Below are 13,915 nucleotides of genomic sequence, written 5' to 3' on the forward strand. Positions count from 1 at the left end.
AGGAGATACTGCATGAGAGTTCACAAGTTAGAGGAGTCAGTGGAGAGGAAAGACATTAGTGAACAGGAGACACCTGGAGAAAGCATACTAGTGAGTAACAAACATGAAATGACAGCAAACAAGAGTCACAGAGGGCAATTTATCATATTACTAGTAAAAAAAAGCCAGTTTCTCATTGAAATGAAACGGGCGCTACAGGGGCGTAGCCAGACACCCAATTTTGGGGGGGCCTGGGCCTTTTCCCACAAGTGATTTGGTCTCTCCCTCTCTCACCTGCATACTATATGGTCTCTCACCCTGCCCCCCCCCCCCCCAGCATACCTTTTAAATAGCAGATTTTCACTGGTAGCAACTAATACACACTGTTCATGTTGGCCCCACACCCTTCCCTCTGATGCAACTTCCTGTTTCCGCATAGGCCAGAATACATCAGAGGAAAGGCTGTGGGGCCGGTGTGAACAGTATGTATCAGTCGCTGCTCACTGCAGGCGATGATCTGCTATTTCCAAGGTATGCAGGCAAGACAGTTGTTGGGAGTTTTCAGCTAGTGGGGCTTCTTGGGGTTCGCTGCCAGCCACATCATAGGTGTGCTGCTACTGGGTGGGCCTGAGCCCACCCTTGTCTACGCCACTGGGGCGCTAGCAAGGTAATCACCTTCTGCCATTAATGTTTTTAAGAGAAGTTCCAGTGCCCCCCTCCCTCCCAATTCCAGGGTCCCCCTCTCTCCCTCCCAGTTCCAGGGTCCCCCCTCCCTTCTTCCCAGTTCCAGGGTCGTCGTCCCTCCCTCCGAGTTCCAGGGTCATTGTCCCCTCCCTCCCTCCCTTCCAGTTCCAGGCCCCATTCCTCCAAATTTTAAAAGTCATCCTGACTTACCTCGTCGGGGTTACGGCGGACAGCAGCAGCGGTAAAAAGTGTGCAGGTTCGGCACTTACTTCAGTTTTCCCTTCTCTGTCTCTCAGCTCTGGTCCCGCCCTCATTTCCTGTTTCCACAAGGGCGGGACCAGAGCTGAGAGACAGAGAAGGGAAAACTGAAGTGCCAAGCCTGCACGCTTTTTACCGTGCGAGGTAAGTCAGGATGACTTTTAAAATTCAGAGAGGGAGGAGCCCTGGAACTGGGAGGGACGATGACCCTGGAACTGGGAGGGAGGGGGACCCTGGAACTGGGAGGGAGGGGGGATGGACAACCATCCTGGAACTCAGAGGGAGGGAGGGAACTTCCGGTTGGTGAATATTATATGCAGCCTTCCCTTCCCTCCGAGGGCAAGGCACTGAGAATGAGTGCAAGGCCTGTGGTTGGTCCCTTCTCCTTCTGACGTCGCGTTTCGTTCCCTGGCAACTATACAGAGTTCCCTCGAGGGCAGGGCGATTATGAACCCTATGAACACTACAAGGCTTCACTGCCACACTGCCATGGAGTCAGCTTCAGAACGCTGGATGTGCGAATAATTATATTAGATATACAGGTACTTATTTTGTACCTGGGGCAAAGGAGGATTTAGTGCCCAGACTCACTAAAACCTGAAGTGGAAATTGGACCCAGCTCCCAGCAGATAGAGTGCAGGCTACTCCTCTGCTCCAAAAGAACAGTACACACAAACCTTCCCACTGAAAACTGGAAAAGGACCTGCAGACTTTGCATTGAAACACTGTTTTGGAAGTTATTCTCTAATATAAAGTGATTTCTGCAGGTAAATACTGTTTCAATGCCCCCACCCCAACTCTGCAGTGGCTAAGGAGCCCTTTTACTAAGCTGTGTAGGCACCTATGCGCAGCCAACGCACACCCGACTACCACATGGCCAGGGCGGTAATTTCATTAGTACAAAGACTAGGGTACACTCAAGGAAGTTACATAGAAATACTTTTAAAAGAAATAGGAGGAAATATTATTTCACTCAACGACTAGTTAAAATCTGGAACTCTTAGCCGGAGGATGTGATAACAGTGGTTAGTGTATCTGGGTTTAAAAAATGTTTGGACAAATTCCTGGAGGAAAAGTTCATAGTCTGCTATTGAGACAGACATGGGAAGCTACTGCTTGCCCTGGGATTTGTAGTATGGAATGTTGCCACGATTTGGGTTTCTGCTGGTACTTGTGACGTGGCTTGACCACTGTTTGGAAAACAGGATACTGGGCTAGATGGACCATTGGTCTGACCCAGTATGGCTACTCTTATGTTCTTATGTACGCACATCAGAAAATATATTTTATTTTCCAGCGCGTGGCAAGAACCGGGCAGTAATCAACATTATACGCGTGGTGACGATTATGGTTAATGCATGAGACCTTACCGCTAAGTGAATGGTGGCAGTAAGGTCTCAGGCCCAAAATGGACATGTGCCAATTTTCATTTTGTCGCACGTCCATTTTTGGCCCCACAAAAATCGTCTTATTTGCAGGTGCACTGAAAAATAGACCTGCGCGCATCCAATACACGCATCTACAACAGCACAGGCCATTTTTCAGCGCACCTTAGTAAAAGGACCCCTAAAATTGCTCTGTGTTTAGACTGGGGGGAGTGGGGAATGCACACACAAATGTATTTTTAAATCTCTGACACACTTTTTAGCAAAATTCTTCCTGCAGAATAGAAGCAAATGTCAGTAACTGGCCAACCTATATTTCAATATTCAGAGCAGAGCAAGCTAGCAAAGACAAGGGGAGAACTTATAGCCAAGGGAAGAGCCAGGAAAGCACTCTGAGTCATCCAGACTGTCTTCTCCGCTAAGACCTACTCATTCCCACCAGTATTCTTCTTCCCTCCTCTTAACCACCCCATCTACAGTATACTCTCTCCTGCCTTCAGCCAGCCCATCCAATACCATGCAACAATCTCCCCCAGCCAGATTAAATTCTCTCTCTCCCCTCCCCACCTAATCCACACCATACACTCCTTCTCACATGTCCTAATCTTTTCTTTCTGCCCCCCCCCCCCCTCTTATCCTTGATCCCCATCCCCCTCCATACCCTCTCTGCTGTCCTTTTAATTTTCTCTAGCATAAGAACAATGTAAATTTCATAACTGGGGAAACAGATTTGATACCCCTCTGCCAGCTTCACTCCTCATCCCTCCCTTACTATGATCCTCACCTCTCCTTCATCTAGCTATTAGGGCTAAAAGAAACGCCTTCAGAAAATGGAAGAAGGAACCGTCTGAAAATAACAAGAAGCAGCATAAGGAGTGTCAAAGCAAATGCAAGGTGCAGATAAAGAAGGCCAAGAGGGATTACGAAAAAAAGATAGCATTAGAGGCAAAAAAACATAGTAAAAAAATTTTTCGGTATATTAAAAGCAGGAAGCCGGCAAAAGAATCGGTTGGGCCGCTGGATGACCGAGGGGTAAAAGGGGCGATCAAGGAAGACAAAGACGTAGCGGAGAGACTGAATGAATTCTTTGCTTCGGTCTTCACCGAGGAAGATTTGGGTGGGATACCGGTGTCGGAAATGGTATTTCAAGCGGACGAGTCGGAGAAACTTACTGACTTCACGGTAAACCTGGAGGACGTAATGGGGCAGTTCGGCAAACTGAAGAGTAGCAAATCTCCTGGACCGGATGGTATTCATCCTAGAGTACTGATAGAACTGAAAAATGAGCTTGCGGAGCTACTGCTAGTGATATGCAACTTATCCTTAAAATCGAGCGTGGTACCGGAAGATTGGAGGGTGGCCAATGTAACGCCCATTTTTAAAAAAGGCTCCAGGGGAGATCTGGGAAATTATAGACCGGTGAGTCTGACGTCAGTGCTGGGGAAAATGGTAGAGGCTATTATTAAAAACAAAATTACAGAGCACATCCGAGGACATGGATTACTGAGACCGAGTCAGCACGGCTTTTGTGTGGGGAAATCTTGCCCGACCAATTTACTTCAATTCTTTGAAGGAGTAAACAAACATGTGGACAAAGGGGAGCCGGTTGATATTGTGTATCTGGATTTTCAAAAGGCGTTTGACAAGGTACCTCATGAAAGGCTACAGAGGAAATTGGAGGGTCATGGGATAGGAGGAAATGTCCTATTGTGGATTAAAAACTGGTTGAAGGATAGGAAACAGAGAGTGGGGTTAAATGGGCAGTATTCACAATGGAGAAGGGTAGTTAGTGGGGTTCCTCAGGGGTCTGTGCTAGGACCGCTGCTTTTTAATATATTTATAAATGATTTAGAGATGGGAGTAACTAGTGAGGTAATTAAATTTGCTGATGACACAAAGTTATTCAAAGTTGTTAACTCGCGACAGGATTGTGAAAAATTACAAGAGGACCTTACGAGACTGGGAGACTGGGCGGCTAAATGGCAGATGACGTTTAATGTGAGCAAGTGCAAGGTGATGCATGTGGGAAAAAAGAACCTGAATTATAGCTACGTCATGCAAGGTTCCACGTTAGGAGTTACGGACCAAGAAAGGGATCTGGGTGTCGTCGTCGATAACACGCTGAAACCTTCTGCTCAGTGTGCTGCTGCGGCTAGGAAAGTGAATAGAATGTTGGGTATTATTAGGAAAGGTATGGAAAACAGGTGTGAGGATGTTATAATGCCGTTGTATCTCTCCATGGTGCGACCACACCTTGGGTATTGTGTTCAATTCTGGTCGCCGCATCTCAAGAAAGATATAGTAGAATTGGAAAAGGTGCAGCGAAAGGCGACTAAAATGATAGCGGGGATGGGACGACTTCCCTATGAAGAAAGATTAAGGAGGCTAGGGCTATTCAGCTTGGAGAAGAGACGGCTGAGGGGAGACATGATAGAGGTATATAAAATAATGAGTGGAGTGGAACAGGTGGATGTGAAGCGTCTGTTCACGCTTTCCAAAAATACTAGGACTAGGGGGCATGTGATTAAACTACAGTGTAGTAAATTTAAAACAAATCGGAGAAAATGTTTCTTCACCCAACGTGTAATTAAACGTGTAATTAAACTCTGGAATTCATTGCCGGAAAATGTGGTGAAGGCGGTTAGCTTAGCAGAGTTTAAAAAGGGGTTGGATGGTTTCCTAAAGGACAAGTCCATAAACCGCTACTAAACGGACTTGGAAAAATCCAAAATCCCAGGAATAACATGTATAGAATGTTTGTACTTTTGGGAAGCTTGCCAGGTGCCCTTGGCCTGGATTGGCCGCTGTTGTGGACAAGATGCTGGGCTCGATGGACCCTTGGTCTTTTCCCAGTATGGCATTACTTATGTACTTATGTAGCCTGCTTTGATGTGCTTCCCTCCCAGCAAGGTTCCCCATTCCTACACTCTCCAGTAGTTTACACCACCTCCCCCCACTATTCAGCATCCCTCTCTTGAAGTGTAGGGTTAAAAGAACATAATAGCCATACTGGGTCAGCCATCTAGCCCAGTATCCTGCTTCCAACAGTGGCCAATTCAGGTCACAATTACCTGACAGAATCCCAAATAGTAGCAAGATCCATGCTACTGATCCCAGGGACAACATAGTAACATAGTAGATGACGGCAGAAAAAGACCTGCACGGTCCATCCAGTCTGCCCAACAAGATAAACTTATATGTGGTACTTTTTGTGTATACCTTACCTTGATTTGTACCTGTCCTTTTCAGGGCACAGACCGTAGAAGTCTGCCCAGCACTAGCCCCGCCTCCCACTATATCTATCTCAATAGCAGACTATGGACTTTTCCTCTAGGAATTTTCCAAACCTTTTAAAAACACAAATACACTAACCTTTGATACATCCTCTGGCAATAAGTTCCAGAGCTTAACTATTCATTGCGTGAAAAAATATTTCTTCCTGTTAATTTTAATAGTAGTACCGTAGTACCATATAACTTCCTTGAGTGTCCCCTAGTCTTTGTACTTTTTTGAAAGAGTAAAAACTCAATTTATGTTTACCCTTCTCAGTTAACTCTTTTCCAAGCTGAAGAGTCCTAACCTCTTCAGCCTTTGCTCATATGAGAGGAGTTTCATCCCCTTAATCATTTTGGTCTCCCTTCTTTGAACTTTTACTAATTCCACTGTATCTTTTTTAAGATACGGTGAATAGAACTGCACACAATACTCAAGGTGTGGTCGCACCATGGAGCGATACCGAAGCATTATAATATTCTTGGTCTTATTTTCTATCCCTTTTGCTAATAATTCCTAGCATTATCTTTGCTTTTTTGGTGCCACCACACAATGGGCAGAAGATTTCTGTGTATTATCCATGATGACATCTAGATCTTTTTCTTGGGTGCTGACTCCTAAGGTGGATCTTAGCATAAAGTAACTATGATTTGGATTCTTCTTCCTAATGTACATCACTTTGCATTGTCCACATTACATTTCATCTGCCATTTGGATGCCCATTCTTCCAACTTCCTAAGGTCTTCCTGCAATTTTTCACAATCCACATGCATTTTAACAACTTTGAATAGTTTTGTGTCATCTGCAAATGTAATAACCTCACTCATCATTCTCATTTCCAGATCATTATTAAATATGTTAAATAGTAGTGGTCCCAGTTCAGATCCCTGCGGCACTCCGCTATTCAACTTCCTCTACTGAGAAAAATCGCAATTTATCCCTATCTTCTGTTTTCTGCCCAGTAACCAACTCCTAATCCACAACAGAACATTGCCTCCTATCCCTTGGGTTTTTAATTCTCTCAGGAGTCTCTCATGAGGGCCTTTGTCAAACACTTTCTGAAAATCTAGATACACCTCAGTTGGTTCACCTTTATCCACATGTTTATTCATGCATTCAAAGAAACAAAGCAAATTGGAGAGGCAAGACTTCCCTTGGCTGATTCCTTGTTGACTGTCCCAGTAAACCATGTTTGTCTAAGTGTTCAGTGGTTTTATTCTTTATAATAGTTTCCATTATTTTGCCCGGCACTAATATCGGGCTTACTGGTCTGTAATTTCCCAGAGCAGCACTAGATGCCTTTGTAGAAATAGCCATTACATTGGCCACCCTCCATTCTTCAGGTACTATGGATGATTTTAATGACAGGTTGCAGATCACTAACAGCAGATCTGCAATTTCATATTTGAGTTCTTTCAATATATATCATCCGGTCCATGTGATTTACTACTTTTTAATATGTTGATTTGGCTCCGTACATCTTCCAGGTTCACTGAGGTTTCTTTCAGTTCCTCTGCATCGTCACCCTTGAAAATTATTTCTGGTACAGGTAGATCTCTTACATCTTCTTCAGTAAAAACCGAGGCAAATAATTCATTCACCTTTCACCTCTCCTCTTTCCTGACCAGACAAGACTCAACTCAGATCACCTCATTCCCCCTCCTCCACAGACTTGGATCACTTCCAGGCGCATCAGTCTTCTCTGGGATGCTCCTTCCTTCCTATCCTCTGCAACACTTCAACTTGAACTCACAGATTCCAGGCCAGCATGTGCAAACTGCTCTTCTACCTGCATAAACTAAAACCTGGCAGCTCAGGGATCAGCATTTCCATTTACAAGGGCCACAGTTGAATATGGTGCTTTCTGTCCTCAGCCTGGAAATCCCAGAGAGATCACAGGCTGGGTGTGATAGCCAGATATTCACAAGCATCACAAGGCATGGAAATCATGTACTTATACTGTCCAACTGCGTGCCAACTGGTCTACCTGTCTGATACGGCTCCAATGTGAAGGAATGAATGGATCCAGGAGAAGGTGAGAAGCTATAGAACTGGGTCAGAAATGAGTGTTGTGGTAGCTGTGTTAGTCCACTTTTAAAGGTAACAAATAGAAATAAAACAAAACAAACAAAAGAAAATAAGATGGTACATTTTTGTTGGACTAATTGATTTCTGAACTAAAGAAGAAAGGTGTTGCCTTCGAAAGCTAATAAAAAATGTATTTAGTTAATCCAATACAAAAAGGTATCATTTTATTTTCTAAGAAATGTGGAGAGAAGCCAGAATTTAGTAGCTCATCTGAAGGGAGACAAACCAGGAAACATATAGAGGGATATAAGCTAATATCATTAATATTCGAGTAGGTCATATTAGCAAATATGCTCCAATGCATTAAATAGAATCTGTAATAAATAATGTATGTTAATGCATGTTAGGACATGGTAAACTGATTGTGTCATTTTTGTAAATCTAGCCTTTTGAAGGACAATGTACTCTTTGCCATTCCACACTAATCCCATGCTCTCCAGCCATTTCTTCTTGTTGCTGCTGTGCTACCTCTTTGGACTCATGTAGCCCAATGGTCATGCCAAGCCTGCCACTGCTGCCTCCTCCAGAATATAACAGGGAGAATGATTTTTCCACCTCAGTTCAAACTCTTGACTATAATAACCTCTCTCTATACTGGATCTACCAAGGGAGAACAATTTTTAAGAGGAATTTTCTTCTTCTTGACCAGGCCAGATAAGTGGGTTTTGCTCCTCAATCAGCAGATAGAGGCAGAGAACACTGACTTTCAATGACATCATTGCTACTATGAGGATTGCTGCAGTCCTAGGACATGTCAGTATTCTCTGCCTCCAGGAGACAGTTCTAGTCTAGACTGGTGAAATGGCAGGATGTGGGGTCTAGTTCCCTGAGGCACAGGTCACAGCCTGTGACTTGTGGTTTGAATTAATATCTGAGCAGATGCTCTCAAGGTTAGTGCAAAGACCTTCCCTTGATTGAGCTCAAGGGAAAGATAGCCTCAGTTCCAGGCCTTGCTTACAGGTCTCCCCTGATTGGCTAGTTCTCCAACCAGAGTGGTCCCAGGAGATCTCTGCTGAAGGAGGGTGTAAGTAGAGGTACAGTATGAGGCAGTCTTTGGCTCCTCCTGTTTGTCTTTGCTCTGTCTCTCTTTTTTGTGTGTGTGCTCTCTCTCTCTGACTCACCAGATTTTTTTTGTGTGTGTGTGTGTTTTAAAGTAACAGCAGCTGATTAAGGGATTGGTATCCCTGGAGGATTGGGGGGCTGGCAACCAGCAACAAACACAGAACCCACAAGGACTGAATTCAAGCAGTCTGATGGGAGGGGGAGGGAAAGGAACAGCTCTGAAGCAGTATGGTTGTCTGGGGGAGGCAGCTTGGTGATTGCAACACCTGCCATGTGAGCACTACATCTAAATCTTTTTGTTCTGCCCATGTTATGGACACTGCGTAGCAGGCATCGGAGGCCTTGGACATGGCATTGGATTGCAGCTGGAGCCTGGGAGAAGTACAGAGTGTGATCACTGCATTTGGAGTAATTTTACTGTGGGTAGGAATGGCAGTCATCTTGGTTTTGAACTATGGTTCTTCCACACAACAAGACTGAACGGGGAGTGTGACCTTCCTGGAAGAGGCATAACCAAGGGAGCAGGAGAAAAGCTCAGGCATGTTGGAAAGGAGAGCCCAAGTCATTTATCTTCTTCTGGGGCACTGTTTGATAGAAAAGATAACTGGCTGCCTCCAGATAGCCCTAACCTTGCTCCAGGCTCCAGGGCAGCTGGCAGACAGGGACAAACCCACCAGGCATGGGGGGAGGGTGCTGGAGGGACATCCTCAGGATTGAGGGGCATAAAAAGGCTCAGAAGCTCCAGTGCAGGGCTTGTACACTCATCCCTGGGCTACACCTGGAGGAACACAGGAAGAAGAGGAATAAGGGTAGATATCTTTCTTAGGGAGCCTCTCCCTTGAGGAAGGCAAACTCAGAGGGGGATGAGTTCCCTGTGGTATGGTTATTCTAGTGAGAGGAGTTGTCCTCCCTTTTGGTCAGGTAACCTCCTGAAGTATAGATGCAGCACCAGTAGGGAGAGCAACAGATAGAGATTCAATCCTAGAAGATCTGAAGAAGCCATCAAGGTAATTTCCCCTCCACAGGGTACTCTGCGGGATGGTAAAGGAATGAAAGTCCCCAGGAGTAGCGTTGAAGGATACCAAGGTTTGGGGGGAAGCTGTATCTTCTCCCTCAGGATGACCTTGAGTAGCTGTTCCAGCTCTCTAGAAGGGACACTCTTGTGAGAGTGGTGGCAAGAAACACCACCATTCCCAATGAGAAGGGATGGCTTTGAAGGAATCCTAGGACAGAAGAGTCAAAGTGCTTATGAAAAAAGCATTTGTATCTTCTTCTGACTCAGTCTTAAAACTGCAGCTTATCAAACTCTTCTTTTGAGGCAGACTCTTATTCTAAGAAGATCTAGAGAAATGGTCAAGAATCTAGGGGAAGCAAGGCTGCAGAAGTTGCCAAAGGATTGTTCTCAAACTGCCTCTAGGAGTTCTTCAAGCAAGTAACACCTCAGAGATTGGGATCATTCTCACCTTGAGATGCACATGGCCATAGCCTCTTCAGAGTATGTGTTGGGATGCTTCAAGAAGGGGCAATCCTTTTAGGGAACTCACAAGTTCAGAGGCAGGGTAGGACCCTCAGGGCAGAAGGGAAGAGTCAACAACGTGTTCCAGTGGCTCCAATCTAGTAGACAGCAGGTGGGGGGGTGTCATCCTAGTCTGTTCTTCTCACAGTGGACCTGAATCACTTTGGATCAGTAGGTATTTGAGATGATATAACAAGGTTATGCCTTGAAGTTCAGCAAACTCATTTCTGATGGCTTTATGATTTTTCCTTGTGATTCAGAGATCAAAAGAAGAGAAATCATCAAGATAGTGGAGCATCTGATCTAGATCAAAGCCATCATGCCAGAACCTCCGGCAAAGTGAGGGCGGGTCAGTTACCCAAATCTACTTTATGGTACTCACCAAGAAAGTTGTGGGAGAGATACCGGTGCCAGAAATGGTATTCAATGTTGATGAGTCAGAGAAACTGAAACAAATCTCTGTAAACCTGGAAGATGTAATGGGACAATTTGACAAACTGAAGAATAGGAAATCACCTGGACCAGATGGTATATATCCCAGAGTACTGATAGAATTGAAAAATGAACTTGCAGAGCTATTGTTAATAATATGTAATTTATCTTTAAAATCAAGCATGGTACTGCAAGAGTGGACAGTGCCAATGTAGCACCAATTTTTTAAAAAGGTTCCAGAGGTGATCCAGGAAACTATAGGCTGGTGAGCCTGACATTGGTGCCAAGTAAAATGGTAGAGACTATTATAAAGAACAAAATTACAGAGCATATTCAAAAGCATGGATTAATGAGAGAAAGCCAACATGCATTCAGTCAAGGAAAATCTTGCCTCACCAATCTACTTCGTTTCTTTGAAGGGTGAACAAACATGTGAATAAAGTGAGCCGGTTGATATTGTGTAACTGGATTTTCAAAAGGCATTTGACAAAGTACCTCATGAAAGTTGTTAGATTGCAAGACGATTGTGAAAAATTGCAAGAGGATCTTATGAGACTGGGCATCCAAATGGCAGATGACGTTTAATGTGAACAAGTGCAAAGTGATGCATGTGGGAAAGAGGAACCCAAACTATAGCTACGTAATGCAAGGTTCCACATTAGGAGTCACCGTCCAGGAAAAAGATCTAGGTTTCATCGTTGATAATACATTGAAACCCTCTGCTCAGTGTACAGTGGCAGCTAAGAAAGTAAATAGAATGTTAAGGAATTATTAGGAAAAGAATGGAAAACAAAAATGAGAATGTTATAATGCTTTTTATTGCTCAAATACTGTGTGCAATTTTGGTCATCGCATCTCAAAAAAGATGTAGCGGAATCATAAAAGGTACAGAGAAGGGCGATGAAAATGATAAAGGGGATGAGATGACTTCCCTTTGAGGAAAGGCTAAAGCAGCTAGGGTTCTTCAGCTTGGAGAAGAGACAGCTGAGTGGAGATATAATAGAGGTCTATAAAATAACAAGTGGAGTGGAACGGGTGGACATGAATTGCTTGTTTACTCATTCCAAGGTTTAAAAAAGGTTTGTATAAGTTCCTGAAAGAAAAGTCCATAAGCCATTATTAAGATAGACTTGGGAAAATCCACTGTTTATTACTAGGATAAGCAGCATAAAATCTGTTTTACTGTTCTTGGATCTTGCCAGGTACTTGTGACCTAGATTGGTCACTCTTGGAAACAAGATACTGGGCTTGATAGACCTTCCATCTGTCCCAGAATGGTAACACTTATGTTTTTATGTAAAAAGAGGGTCATTCTGCCCAATCCTGGACCTCAAAGGAGTCAGTGCTGCCATGCAAGTTTTTTGGATGCCCTGTAGTCTGTGATTGTGGCAGTGAGGCCAGGCGAGTTCCTTACCTCCCTCTCTTTGTTAGAGGCATATTTGCATATTTTGATTCAAGCTGGTCACCAGAAGTTACTCTAGTTTTCCGTCTTGGGTGAGCATTTCTAGTTCAGAGCAATACCCTTTGGCCTTGCCATCCCGCCTTGAACCTTTTTCACAGTGCTGATAGTAGTGGCAGCCTTTCTGTGCAGGGAGGAGGGTCAGAGTACACCTATACCTGGAAAACTGGTTGGTCCAGGCTGATTCAGAGGAGGCTCGAAGAGCTGTTTGTGGAGTGGTTCAACTGTTGGAGAGCTTAGGCTAGGTAGTCAATAATGCTGAGCAGCCTTCATCGTGCCAGGTTGTTGGACTATCTAGGAGCTCGGTTCAATATGCAGATCAGCAATGTGTTCCTAACCAGGAACAGGATGGAGAGATTTCTGGTTCAGATCTAAACACTTTATGTGCAGTTAGTTCCATGAGTCTAGGACTATCTGTGACTGCTGGGTCCGTGGCAGAGGCCATGAATTTAATTTTACGTGAGGTGGCTCACGTGTGGGCCTTCAGTAGGTTCTCCTTTCCAGGTTGTCTCTGCATTCACAGGAGTACAATATTCATCTGCTACAGCTGAAGGTACAGAGGTTACTGGTTTGGTGGCACACTCCTTTGAATCTCCTTAAGGGGATGGCTCTGGAGCCTCCTGATTGGATGGTAATCACTATAAATACCAAACTTTGTAGTTTGGTAGCTGATTGCTAGGGACAAGTGACGCTAGGTTTCAGGATGAGCCAGGAGGCTTCTTGGTTCATTGACAGGTTAGAGTCCAGAGTACTTCAGCTGGTGTTGGAAACCCACTGTCCCCTGGTAGAAAGGGCAGCAGTTTGGATCCTGTTAGACAATGCAACAATAGTGGCTTATGTCAACAAGAAGGGATGCACCAGAATTGTGGCTGTAGCTTTGGAGATTGCATTGCTGTGCCAGCAGGCAGACAGGCATCTAGTGGCCATCTTGGCATCAAACATCACAGGTATAGAACATATGGAAAACTGAGGATTTCCTCAGCAGTAATGTTTTTTGGATCCAGGCAAATTGGAGCTAGGGTCAAGCCTTCCAAATACTGGTGTCCTGGTGGAGGCAACCAGTCTTCAATCTGATGGTGTTTTGGCAGAACATCAAGGCCCACCAGTGGAGGAGTAGGCTAGTGGTTAGTGCAGTGGACTTTGATCCTAGGAAAATGTGTTTGATTCCCACTGCAGCTCCTTGTGACTCTGGGCAAGTCACTTAACCCTCCATTGCCCCAGGTACAAATAAGTACCTGTATACATTATGTAAACAGCTTTGAATGTAGTTATAGTATATCAAGTCCCATTTCCCGTTCCCTATTTGAGATTCTACATGGAATGTTGCTACTATTTGAGATTCTACACAGAATGTTGCTAGTGGAGGAGTAGCCTAGTGGTTAGTGCAGAGGACTTTGATCCTGGGGAACTGGGTCCAATTCCCACTGCAGCTCCTTGTGACTCTGGGCAAGTCACTTAACCCTCCATTGCCCCAGGTACAAATAAGTACCTGTATATACTATGTAAACCGCAAAAACCACAGAAAGGCAGCATATCAAGTCGCATTCCTTTTCCTTTTCCCTTCAGTTGATGAAGGGAGCAGGAGTCCAAAGGCATTGACAGTTAATCCAGGAGTGGCTGTAAAAAGAACCTCTGTATATGTTTCTCCCATGGCTCATCACTGGGTGAGTGGTGCACAGATTGAAAATCATCCCACTTTGGTAATTCTGGTGGTTACAGATTGGCTAGGGTGCCCATAGTATGCCAATCTTGTAAAGTTCTTGGTGAGGGAGTCACTCA

The 13,915-nt window shown here is 44.5% G+C and overlaps 1 protein-coding gene across 1 annotated transcript in view; it reads right to left on the reverse strand.

Moving 5' to 3' along the window:
• SPEG (striated muscle enriched protein kinase) overlaps nt 1-13,915 on the reverse strand; it is a 495,656-nt gene that overhangs the window by 279,470 nt on the left and 202,271 nt on the right. The window lies entirely within an intron of this gene.

The sequence above is a fragment of the Microcaecilia unicolor genome, chromosome 7 (genome assembly GCF_901765095.1).
Source record: "Microcaecilia unicolor chromosome 7, aMicUni1.1, whole genome shotgun sequence".
Classification (NCBI taxonomy): Eukaryota; Metazoa; Chordata; class Amphibia; order Gymnophiona; family Siphonopidae; genus Microcaecilia; species Microcaecilia unicolor.